Raw genomic sequence first — 17043 nt, 5'->3', positions numbered from 1 at the left:
GCCTGATCTCTAAGAAAATTCGATAATATTTAAAGTAATAACCACCACGTATTGAACACTTGCTCTGTGCCAGGGACTGTGCTCAGTACTTTGTCACATTTTCTCACTCAGTCAGGTACAGCATCCCTAGGAGCTGGGACATTAGTATCATCATTTTGTAGTTGAGGCAACTGAGGTTTATAGTTGAGTAATTTCTCCAAGGTCATGGGCAGTAAGTCGCAGAGATGGGATACGAACCTGGATCTGTGTGACTGCAAAGCTTGTGCTCTTAATCGGTCTCTCTACTTGACCATGTATGTTTCATGGGGTACAGTTTCTACTGGAAGGATATTTTAGTTTGCAGCTAAACTAAATCAGGACATGCCTAAAAACGTTAGGTACGGACTCAGGTTAGATGTAATGTGTTCATCTCTCTCTTATTCCCGTTGGGCTTTTTTTTTTTTTTTCATTTATCAATCTTAATTTTTTAGGGATTTGTGTGTGTGTGTGTGTGTGTGTGTGTGTGTGTGTGTGTGTGTGTGTGTTAATTCTCACCCAAGGATATATATATTTTTTAAAATATATTTTATTGATTTTTACAGGGAGGAAGGGAGAGGGATAGAGAGCTAGAAACGTCGATGAGAGAGAAACATCGACCAGCTGCCTCCTGCACACCCCCTACTGGGGATGTGCCCGCAACCAAGGTATATGCCCTTGACCGGAATCGAACCTGGGACCTTCCAGTCCGCAGGCCGACGCTCTATCCACTGAGCCAAACTGGTTTCGGCAGGATATTTTTTTCCCATTGATTTTTTTAGAGAGAGTGGGAGGGAGGGAGAGAGAGAGAGAAACATTGATGTGAGAGAGACACATTGGTTACCACTTGCATGCACCCGACCAGGGAGAACCTGCAACCCAGGTACATGCCATTGACCCCTTGACCGGGAATGGAATCTGTGACTCTTCAGTCTGCAGGCTGACATTCTAACCACTGAGCCAAAACCAGCCAGGGCTTTTTTAGGAATTTAAAAAAAACTACAATATACCATGAAGATCCAATCAGGCTGCATAATATGGTTTGGAAATACCATCATTTATTGAATCATTCTTTTATTGACTGGCATTCATGTTATTTCAGGTTTTTGCCATATACGAACATTTTCCATGTGAAAGCTGCTGTTGTCTCCATCTCAGCTGCTTTGTGATAAAAATTGAATATTGGCAGTGTTTGGACAGTCAGGAGACACAATCCCGGTGGCAGAGTCAGTTAGACCCTGGTCCAAGTCCTGGGCCTACCGCCCACCTGCTGTGTGACCCTGGACAAGCCATCTAACTTTTCTAAGCATCAGTTTCTTCATATGAAAAATGAGAGAAATAGTGCCCTCTCAAGGAATAACCAAGAGGGCCAATGGAACACTGTGTGCAGAGGGCTCAGCACAGCGCCAGGCATGGAACAGGTGCTACCCACCAGGGGCAACAATATTGCCAGTGCCCAGCAAAGATGCCCTTCAACTACAGCCGGGCTGTGAGTTCTCTGAGGGCAAAGCTGTGTTGTTCATCTTTGGCAGATAATAAAGACACAATAAATATTTCTTGTTCAATGAGGCTTGAAAACTTACTACCTGTACTGGGCGATATTTGCCTCTTTTTTCTTACATCTTTATTATAACAATTGCTGAAACACATTTCAAGAGTGTCTGGGATGGAGAAACTTCAGTGGTTTAAATAGTTTTACCAAGGAATTTTTTTTCACATGGAAAGAAGATTGTGTTTAATTTATAGTGATCTTCCTTGCCTCACATTTTTTACTTTCCCAAATCATGCATTTATAACTCCAATGTCAGAGCTCTTAAGCCTAACCCTTATTGCTGTAATAATGATGATATCATGATAGCTAACATCTATTGAGTGCTTACTATGCACCAGAAAAATGTGTCCAACACCCATTAGCTACTATTCTATAATCATCACAGCAATCACATTACTCCTTCTTATACTCAAGAAAACAGAAACTCACTGAGATGAAACAAATTTGCCCAGGTGAGTGGGGTCAGGGCTCTAACCCAGCTCTAAACAACACCAGAGCCGGCATGCTAATTCCAGGCCATGTGGCTGTAACTATATATTATTGGGCTCAATTTTTATGGAAATTTGCATTTGTAAAGACATAGGAACATTTAGTATAATACTCATGGGAGTAAAAGAGGGATATACAGGGGGTTAAATGTGAAGAATATTGCTCAGCCAATATGGCTCAGTGGTTGAGCATCAACCCATGAACCAGGAGGTCACTGTTCAATTACCAGTCAAGATACATGCCCGGGTTGCGGGCTCCATCCTCAGTAGGGGGTGTGCCGGAGGCAGCTGATCTGTGATTTTCTCTCTCATCAATGATGTTTCTATCCCTCTCTACCTCATGTTTTGTTTTGTTTTTTAAAGAGGAGAGCATTGTTTTGTCAATTTTGATGCCTCTTCTTTGATGTTAATATCTTCATCATCTAAGCAATCAACTTGTTATCACTTTGGATCAACTAAATTGCCTTAAGACAAAAACAATATTCAAGAGACTGGTCTGGCTACTCTGTGTAGAATGAGGTAGAGGTGTTAAAAAGCTGCAATAAATGCAAGCAGCTATGAGTCTGTTGCTGTCATTAGGCATGAGATCAGGAAATGTGGGATGAGAAAGATGGCAAATAGAAATACAATTGGTAAGTGTGGAAAACATGGTGTTCAGACTTAAAACGGAGTAATCAGATCTTCATCCAGGAGTGGACTGTGGGGAGTGGGAGCATGGTTCATGTTCTTCAGGGTGTCACCTGTCCCTGGAGAATAGAAAATTTCCTACTTCACTTTCGAAACTTCAGGGAATATAAACAGGTGGCATTTCCTAACCTTCGGGAGTGCTGTCATGTCCTAGATGAGGAAGCACTTCTTTCATTGTGAGCTCACTGGCTCCAGGGTTATGTGGTAACCTGAAGGTCATACTGTAAGGATATTGTCTAAGGGTACCTCTGGCAGGGGCTCTGAGACCATGTTCCAGATCTGATCTTCAATGTTGTGAATATTGAAAATGGCTATCTTTAGGGCATCCAGTTTAGTCTGTGCCTTATGAAAACAGAATTGGAAGAACAGCGTAAAGGCTATTGCTCAGGTTGTTTGCCACTTTTAAATGTGTATCCTTAGGTAAGTTACTTAATCTCTCTTCAGCTTCCTCATATTAGTATGGGATCTTCCTTGTAAGATGCTATGTTGATTGAATGGGGCCATGTGTGTAAAGTACTTACAGTGGTGTTTGGAACATAGCAAGTGCTCAATAAATATTATATGCTGATAATATCAACTCTGATATATAAATCAGAGTTAATGTATGCAACATCCTTTTTATAGGGGAATTAAATCCTAACTCCCTATATTAAGGTCTCTCTGTACCCATCCCACCCCCTTGTCACCTTTTCTGTCCTCTACCCTCATTCCATTATTGGTATTACTGGGAAACAGTATTGTTTGATCAGAAGGTAGCTCAGTGAACATGGAGCCTGCAAAGAAAGGAGATCATTTAGGCATATAATACTGAAACTCTGAGAACGTGACAAAACATTCATACCTCACAGTAGCAATTACGTTTCTGGTACTGGAATTGGTTATTTTTTCAGCTCCAGTGTCTTATTATTTTGGGCACTGCTGGGTAAACACATTTTGACCTTCTGAGCATCATGTTTCTCTAATGCTCATCCCTGGCACCTGACATATTCTCTCTGTTGATGTGTTACCATCACTCATTAAACCAAAGTCAGGATCTCCCTTCTTGTGGGCCTGGGAAGTTCTCTTTTCTATATTTTATCCGTTGATTGGCTTTTGTGCTTGAGTGCCATCTTGCAATGGTATATCAGTGCAACAGCATTGCTGTTCTGTATTATACCACACAGAATCCATTGTATACTCCTGGAGCTGTAAGGAATCACAAAGACAACCTCTGTCCCCTCATTTTACAGATGAGGAAATTACTTAAGTAATAGTCTGAAATACTATTAGAACAAGCAGAGAATCTTTCAGAAGGGACTTGGGACTAGCTCTAGGCAGCTACATCAGCATAATAGTAGTAGCTTCAATTTTTCTTCATATGGCACTGAATTCATTTGGTATAACGAATCTATCTATCTATCTATCTATCTATCTATCTATCTATCTATCTATCTTATAGCCATCAAATTATTCTTAGTAACTAGATAGGTGTTATTAGTTCAAACCTTTAAGACCCATGAAAATACTTTGGTTCACCAAACACGTCTGCCATATGCACTTAAAAGGTTCTGTGATGAATGGTAATTGTAGTAACTGCTGCCCTACTTTTGTAATATCTTCTATAAAAATAATAATTTGTGCTTCAAATGTCTCTTTCTGTGAGTTGCTCAAAGTACTTTGTAGGAAGCACTTACTTAAACCCATCCTTTGAGGTGGTGTATGGAATAGCTTACAGCGGAGAGCTCAGGCGGAGGTGGGGAGGAGTGCCAAGAGGGCCTGGGAGCCAGCCCGAAACCTGATCTTGTCCAGATGTGATCCTTACTTTTCACATTAGAATAACAACGTTGGTGTTCAAAGATATTTCATAGTTATTGACTCAACTCCACATTAAACTCCTGAAATGGTGGCTGTAGATGTCCAATGATTGAAGAAGTCCTTTTGGGCCCTAAAAACTCCAAAATGATTACTGATGAAACCATGCCCCCTGACTCTGTACTGTAACTCTAGTGATTTTTCTATTAGATTATATTACTTAGAGATGTGTTTTCCTTGATAACACAGTGGTGCATTTAAGGGGTGGCCTTTATACCTCTGGATTACAAAGAGATAAATGACCTATTTATTCCTCATTATATCAAGCCAGTCAGCTCTTTCAGGACCATGAAGAGTCCATTTACACATGCAAAAGATAAAATTCCATGCCATTTTGCTCCAGGGATGCTCACACAGGTGCTCTTTGACTTTGACAACTGCTTGGAAGGAAAAAGAACACACGCTTTTGGTTAGAGTAAGAGCAATTAAGAATTGATGGGGCAGCTTTCAATGAGTCATGTTGTTTTCTTTTTTAACCACAATTCAATTTGTTGAGCTCAGTTATGGCTACATTGGCCATCAGGTTCCCTGTACGCAGGTCGTGTAATTATGCGGGATGGTGATATTGGCACAGTGTCATGCTCTAAGCCTGGTCTAGCATAATAACCCAGTATTGCTAACCATTTTGGATCTGTGAAATTCAGTGCTAAGATTTCACTTCAGTGCACAAACATTGCATTGCTGTTCATGTCGCTGTTGCTGTCTATGTTTCTTCTTATGTGTTTCTTGCTTCTATTGCTCCTCACATTGATAGGCTGTGAAAACCTAAGTGCCCACAACTGTAACCTCTCAGTGCTTCACCAATTTATCAAAATCAAAGTAAAATAAGGCTGAAAATGGACACAGAACATTCTATTTATTATTGCTTCTGTGCCTGTTCATTGAGCTCCGATCAGTGTGTAAGAGCAGGGGTTTTGGATTTGGGCAGACCTGGGATGGATCCTGTCTCCGGTACTTACTGGCTGTGTGACCTTGTTCAGGTCAGTTTCCTTATCTGTAAAATAAGGATGATAATACTTTCCTCGAAAGGTAATTATATGGATTAAACAAAAATGTGCATGATGTCTCAAGCTTAGGGCCTAGAATAAACTATTGGTCAATGAATGTATCTGTGTTTCTCAAATTCTTGTGTGCTAAGTCACCTGCAGTGCTTATGAAAGCTTCAGAATCTGGTGCTCACAGCCATCTGCCTCCAAGGGCTTTGGTGCAGTAAGTCTGGTTGGAGCCCAGGAATCTGCAGTTTCACAGGTGGATGGTCTGATGATCATAGTTGGAAAAAACAGCTTCAAGTTCTAAGCAAATGGGCTGTATAATGAGTTCTTCAAACTTTTCTGGGTTATGGTCAAATTCCCTCAATTTTTCAGAAAAGAAATTGTTACTTCCAGGGATCACTTAACTTACTGCAAATAGCTAGTAGAAAATTGGATGTTGTGGAATTCATTTATCCATTCACCATATGTTTTTTGGGCGCCTTCTCCCTGGCAAACCCTCTTCCAGCTGCGCTGAACACAATGACAGACAAGGCAGGCGTGGAGGCAGAGCCCTAGACAAACACTTCCCTTTCCTGGGAGCCCTGGGCTCCATTTCCCAGCACATCTCTCCCTCGTTCTATTTATTATTGCTTTAGGATGACTCAAGGGCAAGTGGGTCTGTAGGTCCTTTTAAGTTCCCACCGCCAGGATTTCTGCCCTTGCTCCAGAAAGAGGTTGGGTCTTGAAGGAAGTTGTCTCAGCGGAAGAGCCTAAGCCTCTGCTCTGTTGGGACCAGACCCTGCATTCCTGCTCAGGCCAGATGGACCTGTTTTCCTGGGACAGCAGATGTGGCTTCCCACCCGGGAAGGCGAGGCCCTCTGCAACCGAGAGGAAGAGACATGGTTGCTTTCAGGGCCCAGGCTAACAGCTGCTCAGTAGATGCCATCTCCCGCTCTCATCTTCCTGCTCTGTCTTGATCATGGCCACCCATCTGACATCTGGCTGCCACCCACCTCGTGAGTATACCAGCCGCTAACTGTGCTCCTCCTGTCCCTCTGGGGGCAGAACAACCTTGGCATGTTGGGGATTGTCTGACCACTCATCTCCTTCTGCTCTTCAGACTTGAGTTCACTTATGTGACACCCACAACTGCAGGCTCAGCTGCTCTGCAGGACCAGGCACAAATGGCCTAGGGAAGCATTTTCTTTGGGTTGAATCCAATGTAGGGTCATGCTCAGGTCTGGTTGAGAGGCACCATGGTGCATGGTGAGAGACCTGAGCTGGGAGCCAGCAAATCCAGCCAAACCTCTCTGCTCTGGCCCACTCCCCAACCTTGGGTGAAACCCAAGTTTCTCTAGAGAATCCCATCTCTCCTTCCAGCCCAGGACTGCGGCGGGATGGTGTCAGACAGTGCCTGTGTTAAGATCTCTTTTCTATATTGTGACCTCTTGGACTCAGGTTCCTGACCCCTTGTCTCCAGTTATCTTCTCCTGATTATGGGTCCTCAAAGCTTGACCTCTTATTCATGACCCCTTGCTTGATGGATCCATGGAACTATCTGCTTCATCCTCCCATCCCGTACTAACTTCTCTGGGCTTGGTCACTAGGGTGCTTCACTTAGGATCTTGCTAGGTTGCCTGCTCTGCCTCCTCCATTCCCATCCTGCCCAACCTCTGTCCTGAGGCTGTACAAGGCCAGACGAGGCAGAACTGCATTCCTCACAGTATTTTTTCATGTTTCCCACTTTGCGTCTCTGTCCCAGAGAAGAGCACCTGCATTCCCCTCACTGTACTTTTACCACCTTTTCTTCAAGGCCCAACTGAAAATAAGATAAATATTCTGAAGGAAAGCATGTCAGTATAGAGGCTGAATATGAATCTGATCTTCATAATTGTCAGATTTGAAAAATATAAATATTTTCTGAAGAAAATGGACTATTATCTTAATGATCACTTCTGTGAATTTGTTAATGGTCAGAGGCCCAAGGAATGGCTTTGTTTTATGTGTGATATGCAAATGAAGTGAATTCATGGGAACTGAGATCCCAGCTTTAAAAAAAAGTTCTCTGTGAATCAAAGCAGCCAATATTCTATAAATCCTCCCCAGATAGGATTTCTTACAGAAATACTGGCAGACTGCAATGACTGTGGCTGCTTTGATATGAGGATGTAGTCAATATCTCATGAAAAATGATTTCAACTTCCTACCTTCTGCAGTATAGAGAGGAGGGGAGGAGGTACTCAATGTTCTCATGTCCATCTGCGTCTGCGACCGAAATGCTTTATAATTTTTTAATTGATTCATCTGGAAAGAGTCTATTCCCTGAAGAACTCAGAGATCTCCATTTATGCAGGGAAGAAAATTGTAGTCCTATTCCCACGGCTGCTTGAAATTCCATTATTGATGCGATGAGCTCATTGTTCCTCATTTTGATACAGATAAGATATTGAACTGAAGAAAATGCACGAAATATATCATTCTCTACTAATGAACCGAGAAGTGGTGGTGCTGCTGTTTGTTAATTCAAGATTTGTTTTGCTTTGCCAAATGGATTTGCCATTAATTTCACTCAGGCCAGACAAAACTCTCCATCAGCGACATGCAGAGATGGTGGTGGGCCTGTCGAGTAGCTGCCAGAATTTGTCTTGATGATGCTTGATGCAGGTTTAAGAGAGAGAGGAAGTGAAAGTGCCAGAGCCAGGGGGACAGCAGCTGCCACTCTGAGCAGGACTCTTTCCTTCCTGGGCCTGGCTTGGTGTCGGTGAGCCTTCCCTTCAACAACTCCCCCTGACCCCCGACCCCCGACCCCCAAAAGTCAGTAAAGCCATGCAGAAGTGATCTGATGTGAAGAGAGAGAGAAAGAAATTAGGTCCCAACATTTCAAAGCTGAGATACTTATGCACTAAGCTCTAAGAGGCATCTCATTTTTAACTAGCTTAGTGTTTCCCATAGTTTGACAACAGCCCAAATGAAGAAACTACTTCAGGAAGAAAAGTAGAGCTGCTGGAAATGAAGGGCAGTACCTGACGGCTGGATGAATTTGACACTCTTTTCTCCTGTTGTTTTGATGCGATTGTGTTTCCCTTCATTCAGCCTGTGGCAGGCTCTGCCTACCTGTGATGTACTCGTCTTCCAAGGCCCAACTGATCCCTCTCCCTCCAGGCACCACCCAGATGACGTTGTCTCCAGTATCACATTTTGGCACTTCATGTTGCCTTGCACTGCTATCTCATGTTTAATTTCTTCCTGGGACTTAATGTTGTTACGATAGAAAGATTATTTTTCAGTAAAAGGAGGAAAATGGACTTTGTTTTGGTCTCAGACTTAAGTTACGGTCAGCTGAGAAGGAGCCAAAACCAGATTTGTGGCCCATTCCCAGCTCAGTGTGCAGAATTGTGCAGCAGACACGGGTGGGTCATGACCCTGTTCCTGGCATTGTTTCGTCTCTCCTCTCTCTCCAAGTTGTCTGTCTCTTCCAGGCCTCTTTCAGTTTGCCTAGGGATTAGGTGGAGCATAAATAACCTTCCATACGCTAAGCTAGGTATCCATCCACACAGAAGCTGGCGACCTCCAGGCAGGTAATGGAATGACTCAGCCCAGGGAGGAGAGCATGGCCCATCTGTCCAGCTCCACCCACCAGTGGACACCCTGGAATCAGGGCTCATGGTTGCCAGCATTTTAGATTTTTCAAGAGAAATGAGAAATCCAGACACTTGAGTAAACATCACAATCTTTAAACATAGGCAACTAGTGTGTGCGTGTGTGTGTGTGTGTGCGTGTGTGTGTGTGTGTGTGTGTGTGTAGTATTATATATATTAGTGTATAATATTATATATAATCTTAAGTCCCCCCTCCAGTTTCCCCCCCAAATATTTGACTGCCACATCTAGCCTGTGCACCACTGGTTCGCGTTGTCTGCCTTAAATTTTTATTTGGTAGAGACCCAGTTATAATAGGATTGACTATCCTACCATCTCTCTCTTAGTGTAAGGCCATGCATATTTGGTCAGTTGCCAAGTTCCACTTGCTGATCAGCGAAAGCTGTTGGAGGATTCTGAAAAGAGTAGGCAAAAGGAAAGCTTGTTGCTTAGTCCTGTAACGGCCCTGGCCCGTGTCACATCCATTTGTGAATACATTCTTCAAAATCCAGGAGCTTCTTAAGGGCCGCCTTCTCTGCCAGACTCTAACTACTCTAGAATTTGTGTGCTGAACGCAGTGAGGCCGAGTTCCTCTCTCTTGCCCTCATCTGAAGCATCAAGTTAAAGCCATAGCTGTGCTTCCATGTGAAAATCGTTCTGGAGAAGGGATTCAGGGGGCTGACATCAGTGCTCCCCAAATGCTGGTTCCTGAGGGAATTTCCGTGACCTACAGCTCAGACTGTGAGAAAAACCCCAAGTGTTTCATAAGTTAAAATCATTAAACACATGTTGAGATTATATACCTACTGTTTTCCACGAGTATGTCAAAATATCTTGAGGAGGAGGTGTTTTTAGAAAGAGTATATTTGCTAGTCAGTAAAAAGTTGTCAGCCTTAGAGTGGTTCCTTCCATCTCTCTCTCTCTTTCTAGATTGTGCGGGTCTGTGCCATGGAAAAGTCTGTGGCCAGGCTTGGGCCACACCCTCAGTTAATGATGTGTGGGGAGGGGAAGGGAAGCATCAGGATAACTGGGTGCAGGAGGAGTTTGTCCATCTCTGTGAAACTGGTCGCCTTTGCCAGGCAGCATGTCATCCTTTGGTTCACACTTGAGAGAGACTTATCAGAAAGCGGTTGCAAGCAGCTCAGGTTTTTAAATTTTTTTGTGAGGGGGAGGGGGAAGAGCAGGTTTGACCTTTCCAGTCTTTGAAAGAGAATGCATCACTCTTGAGAAACAAAAGATCTTGTCAGCATGTTTGAATTCAGCAAACAGACCTGGAGACGGCCCCCGAGGGATGATGGGCTCAAAGAACATGGATGGGATCGTGTAACTTTGACCCATTGCATATGAGCCTCTCTGAGCCTGCTGTGTGGGACCGGCTGCCTTGTTTGTTTTATGAATTGATTCACATATCGATTCCTTACTTGGTGGCTGTGGAAAAGAAGTCTCTCTCCTGTTTGAGCTCATGTCTTTGTGGCTGTCTTCAATAAAGGACTGATCTGCTTATAACATGAAAATCTCACAGCCATGTTGATTTGCCAGCCCACTTCCTTGCTGAGAATTTCCCCAGCTGTGGAGTAGGTGGAAAGTGGTTTGCGTACTGGGGAAGGTTAGCAGAGAGGATGCTATATCCACTTTGAAATGACACTTAACTGATGTTACTTCTTGGAACCAGAAGAACTTATTCTAGGAGAGAGAGAATGTATTTATAAATTTATAATCTCACAATTATTTATTCAGTGTCCCCCTCTGAATCTGGCTCTATCAAAACACACCAAAAGGCATATCCTCGGTGATTTTATGCTCTAGGTCAGTGGTCGGCAAACTCATTAGTCAACAGAGCCAAATATCAACAGTACAACGATTGAAATTTCTTTTGAGAGCCAAATTTTTTAAACTTAAACTTCTTCTAATGCCTCTTCTTCAAAATAGACTCGCCCAGGCTGTGGTATTTTGTGGAAGAGCCACACTCAAAGGGCCAAAGAGCCACATGTGGCTCGTGAGCCGCAGTTTGCTGACCATGGCTCTAGTGTGACAAAACAGACAAAAGGAAAACAAAACCCACACCACAGAAGTTTATTGTATGGTATGTGAGAATGGCACAATTCTGTGTGGAACACAGAGCTGGACAAGCAAATAGGGACTCCTATTTAAAACAGGGTGGTCAGAGTGGGTGTCCCTGATTAGGGGACAATTGAGTAATAACTTTATTTATGCTTTAACAGCACCACTCAGGCTGCTTCTCTGGGAAAAATACCCAGAAAGAGCTAAGATGGAAACACGGAGACCCATTGGAAAGCCATTGTGATAACGTTGGAGAGAGATGCCTGTGGCTTGGAGCAGGGTGGTGGCTGGGGAGGTGGCGAGAAGTGGTCAGATTCCAGTGTATTCTGAAGGTTAATATGGATTTCCAATGGATTGGGTACATTTATAAAGTAGGATTGGACTTTAGGGATCATTTAGACCTCTTTTGAGGCCAGGTAGGGAACATCAATGCATGAAACTAGTTGTATGACAACAGGGGCTTTGAGAAACAGGATGCTGTGCCCTATCACATTAAAAAAATTAAACACCATGCGATCCAAATGAAATATATTTGCACAATTGGCCTGTGAACTTCCAAACTGCATCCTCTAATAGTCAAGTCCTTTATTTTACAGAGGAGAGATCAAGGTCCTAGGAAGATCGTTGACTTTGTCCAAGGTCATTAAGGGCAAAATAAGGGTCAGAACCTCAGGCTTCCTCAGTACTTGAACTATGAATAGCTTTTCCACCTTAATGTTACTCTGCGTGAGCACCAGCAGAGTAGAATGCTATTTCCCCCCCACCCCTCACTGAGGCAGAATGATGTATTCACTCTACTGTTCCTTCCATCTCCATCATAGAGTATCATCTTAAATTTGCAAGCCCTTCCCTCTCTCAGCCACCCCCACAGAATGTCTTTGGGACTGACTGACCCGATTGATGTGTGTGTTGAGGGAATAGGGGTAGCTGCATCTTCAGTAGTTTGTTGGGTGCTGCAGTGAGGGGAAAAATGACAGAGCGAGCCCCTATAAAATAGAAACAGAAAGCTGTACTTTGGGCAATTTGATGGATGGGTCAGTGTTTATTTATATAACAGATAGAAAAGGTAGGTGTGGGAAAGGAAAGGCCATTTAAAAAAATGTTCAAAGGGTTCACCTGCAGTTCTTGCCCTGACAAGATGTTCATTGCATTCATAAACTTAAAAAATTATAGCATCTTTTTCTATTATAAAACAAATACATCCTGGTATAGAGAATGATTTAATATATTTGATAAAGATGGTATTTATAGGAAAGAACGTTGAGAAAATGAGGTATCTGGGGAAACAGTAGGTGGTATTTTCATCTCATATTATAGACAGAAATAAAAATCTCCACAGATTAGAGGTTCTCTAAGGACATTAAATGAATATGTATTTGATCTCTGAATAAGGAATTTTGAAGTTTTAAAAGCAAAGTAAAATAGGAAAACAACAACATTTATGCATAAAAAATTAAAACACGACCAGAAAGCTATTTACAATACATATTTGACAAAAGGTTAGTAACCTTAATGAAAAAACTTTATATAGATATATCTTGAAGCAAAACAATTCTCAAATCAAAAGATAATGGGATTGAGAGAAAGAACTCACGATTCACAAAAAAATACCAAATGGCACATAAACTGCCCTAGCCAGTTTTCTTCAGTGGCTAGAGCATCAGCCCGAGGACCAAAAGGTTCTGGGTTCGATTCTGGTAAAGGGCACGTACCTTGGTTGCAGGTTCCATCCTTGCCTGGGCCCTGGTCAGGGCTCCTGCAGGAGGCAATCAATCAATGTGTTTCTTTCACATCAATGTTTCTCTCTGTCTTTCCCTCTCTCTTCCACTCTCCCTAAAAATGAATGGAAAAATATCCTTGGGTGAGGATTAACAAACAAACAACAAAATGGAACATAAACTTACAGGAAAGGTTATGACCTTCCTAGTAATCAAAGAGAATGAACACTAAACTAAAATGAGATGATGTTTTCTGCTTGTTAAATTGATAAAGGTTAAATAAAATTTTTAATACTTAAAGCTAGGAAATTATGGTAGATCCGTTTGTATATCTGTGGTATACATACTTCCTGGTGTACCAGTCTGGAAAACAATATGCAATATGCATTGAGAACTTTCAGATATTAATATTCATCAATCAATTCATCTTACTTTTGGGACCTTATCCTAAAAAAGAAAAAACTACAATTGGAGCAAAGGCTTACATCACAGCCTTATTTACATTAGGGAACAATTTGAAACAACCTAAACATCCACTCAAGATCTACCAATATTCGTATGTGAAATGAAGCTCCTGGAAATTTACCTCTCACCCACATAGTCCTTGTGCCACTCTCGTGCTTTATATATTATGGAGGGTTATTGTTAAATATACCTGGTCATTTCCAAAGCCCTTGGCACCTCACTACGTCATTCATTGGGAACATGTTATATGGCTCAGAGGTGAGGGTCCCACTTATCACAGAAACTTTGGAGCATAGATAAAACAAAAAAGAAGAAAAAGACCAGCCATAGTGACAACATCCAAAGTCAGAAATAGCTAACATTTTCACAGTGGCCTGGAGCGTGCATTGGGCAGTCTTTCCTGAGCTTGTCCCCAGCCTCGCCCGACCTCCAGGGACTCAGGCATTTCACTTTGCTCAACCTTAGCTCTGATCAGCCTCTTCTCCCATCATTTATCATTCTACATCAGGAATCTACAAGTAAGCAATTTGAGTGGACATGCGTTAAAGCTATTTCTGCAGCCCAAACTTCTTCAATCAATAAAAGAGTGTCAGAAGTTCTGTAGTCAGATATTATTAAATTCTAATATTATTCTGATATTATTTAAAAAATGCTAGCCCCAGTCCTCTCTGTTTGATTGCTCCTCTCTGAAGGAAACAGTAAATGCAGACATAGGCATTTTAAGGGGGTGGGGTTTAAATGGGGATGCTTTCCCAGGGTGCTCTCATACTGGTTACGTGTGATTTGACAGATTCAGGTAGAGATTGTCACCAACAGTTTGTTACTGAGGCAGCAGAAGCACTATGTTCACCTTGTGCTTCTGGTGGAAGGCCATTGCTTCACTAGGAATAGAAAAATGTTGCTCCCTGATATCGTGACAAATGCAGCCTAGAGCCGCGGTCGGTGTCCTTAGTGAGGGGGTAATGGTGTGGCATCCCTGAAGACAAGAGAGGCTGACCTCCTGCACTCTATGGGGACAATGCTTCCCAAGATGTGTTTCATGCAATTCCAGTTTCCTGGGCTTGGGATAGGTGTTCCTCTAGAAAGTTCATTGCTCAAATGCATTTAGGGAACGTATCACCACAGGACTTTCATATTCTAAGGTGCATTGTGAATCAGCAAGAACAGGTTGTAACATACAACGTTTCCTAAACCTCTATCAACATGAAACCTTTGGTCACAAAAAAACTATAGTGTTTTCTAAAGCTTAATTTGGGAAATTCTATACTGGGGCTTTGTCGATGTAGCATATCCGAATCTTGGTCTATAAACTCAGATAAACAAGAAACAGCACATTTTTTATTAAAGCACCTATTCCTCCCAGATGGTAGCAAGTGTAACCTTGGCCTTTCTGGGGGCTCTGTCCCTGCCTGTAAGCGTTGTGCCAACGTTCTGGTCATTGCTCATCTGCCTACACTTGACCGTTGCCTCCTGTCTCAGAGCCTGGAAACCATCCTGGGGTCTTTCCTGGGCAATACTTGAGTCACACTGCTGGTGATAGGGGTGATTTTTTTCTCCTGACCCCATCTCCGCTCCCTCTCTACCCCCAAAATTCTTTTATTGCCTTCTTCTTGATGATATGTAACATTAGATTCTCAGGCGTTATTTTATTCTTCATTGAGGGTTTTCTTAGTATTGAAGAAAAGATCCCCTCCAATATTTGTGTACTTTCAAGAAGAGGACTTACTGGAGTCCATCTGAATGGTGCACAGGTAGGGCAAGCTCCAGGATCGGTTTGATGCAACAGTTTAACGGTGCCATCAGTACCAGTTTCATTCTTCTCTATTATGTTGACTGTGAAATGATATGATCCAGACTTTATGTTTACATACCACATCCTCCTGAAGGGGAGAGAAAGTTGGCTTTGGGTAGCTTCTCAGGATCTGAAGAATCTTTCTCTCATAATAACTTCCATCAAACCTCTCTTAACACCTTATTAGCCTTCATTAGATCCCACAAACTGATGAAAATTATTTTGAAACTAGAGGCCTAGTGCACAAGATTTGTACACTGGCGGGGGTGTGGCCTGTGGGGATCCGCCCGCTGTGGGACACCATTCATCCTGGTCAGCCGAGCGGCTGTGGACCCGCCCTCTGAGTGGCTGCTCCCTGGTCCAGCATCTTCTGTGGAGCCAGAGCACTCGCCTCTCCAGGGGACCTGGTTGGGGCCAGGCCCAGGGACAATAGTACTGAGAGGCTGCAGAGTAGACTTCGGTCCCTTGGCAGCCATGAACTTACCTCCCAGCCTCCAGGGTCAGCTCTGCGAGCATCCAGAGGCCTATGGGCATCTGGAGGAGGCAGCAGCGAGTGAGGAGGAGGAGCCTGGGGTGAGGAGGTGATGATTGCAGCCCGGGTTCCTGCCCAGCCCAGCTTCCTGCCGTCAGCCCGGGGTTTGCAGTGGGAGCACACTGACCACCAGGGGGCAGCTCCTGCATTGAGTGTCTGCCCCCTGGTGGTCATTGTGCATCATAGTGACTGGTCGACCCGTCGTTCTGGTCGTTCCATCATTTGGTCGCTGGGCTTTTATTAATTAGGACTAGTGGCCCGGTGCATGAAATTTGTGCACGGGGGTGGGGGTGGGGGCGGTGTTTCTCAGCCCGGCCTGCACCCTCTCCAATCTGGGACCCCTTGAAGGATGTCCTACTGCCGGTTTACAGGGATTGGGCCTAAACTGGCAGTCAGACATCCCTCTCACAATCCGGGACTGCTGGCTCCAGCCTCTCACCTGCCTACCTGCCTGCCTGATTGCCCCTAACCACTCTGCCTCCTGGCCTGCTCACCCCCAACTGCCCCCCGCCGCTGGCCTGCTTGCCCCCAAATGCTCCCCCACCAGGCTGATCACCCCCAACTGCCCCCAGTGCTAGCCTGCTCACCCCCAACTGCCCCCTGCTGCTGACTTGCTCGCCCCCATCTTCCCTTCCCACTGGCTTGCTTGCCCCCAACTGCCCCCCTGCTGGCCTGCTCACTCCAAACTGCCCCCCCCCCCCGCTGTCCTGATCACCTCCAACTGACCCCCACTGACAGCCTGCTCACCCCCAACTGGCTCCCCTGCTGGTCTGTTTACCCCCAACAACCCCGCCCCTCACCAGCCTGCTCACCCCCAACTGCCATCCCATCCTGGCCTGATCACCTCCCGGCAACCCAAGCTCTTAGCCCCTCCTTTCTTTCTTTCTTTTTTTTTTTTTTTTTTTCAGCGCCTCCTTGAACAGAGGCCAGGGTCAGCTGGAAGCAAGTATCTGGGATTTATTTATCTTCTATAATTGAAACTTTGTAGCCTTGAGTGGAGGCCAGGGCCGGCCAGGGTGGGCGGGAAGCTTGGCTTCCTCCATTGCTGGGGCAACCCAAGCCTCCTGCTCGCTCCAGCTCTGTGGCCGCCACCATCTTGGTTGGGTTAATTTGTATACTCACTCCTGATTGGCTGGTGGGAGTGGCTTGTGGGCATAGCAGAGGTATGGTCAATTTGCATGTTTCTCTTTTATTAGTGTAGATATTTTATACATGTAAAAGAATAAATGTAGCATGTAAGGTAGATGAAGAATAATATAATGCAAATCCATAA

The 17043-nt window shown here is 43.9% G+C and overlaps 1 protein-coding gene across 5 annotated transcripts in view; it reads left to right on the top strand.

The window, feature by feature from the left end:
* The window catches only part of ST6GALNAC3 (ST6 N-acetylgalactosaminide alpha-2,6-sialyltransferase 3), a 506749-nt gene that overhangs the window by 158137 nt on the left and 331569 nt on the right, over positions 1-17043 (top strand). The window contains exon 1 of one of the 5 annotated variants that reach the window (XM_079776115.1): positions 6490-6580. The exons of the other annotated variants lie outside the window; for them this stretch is intronic. The gene's annotated coding sequence lies outside the window, so the exon portion shown is untranslated. Of the gene's footprint in view, positions 1-6489; positions 6581-17043 lie in introns of those variants that run through there. 5 annotated transcript variants of the gene reach the window in all.

Source organism: Cnephaeus nilssonii (genome assembly GCF_951640355.1).
Source record: "Cnephaeus nilssonii genome assembly, chromosome: 7".
Lineage (NCBI taxonomy): Eukaryota > Metazoa > Chordata > Mammalia > Chiroptera > Vespertilionidae > Cnephaeus > Cnephaeus nilssonii.
Note: the sequence above shows the minus strand (reverse complement) of the source record. Positions and strands in the feature narration are given on the sequence as shown.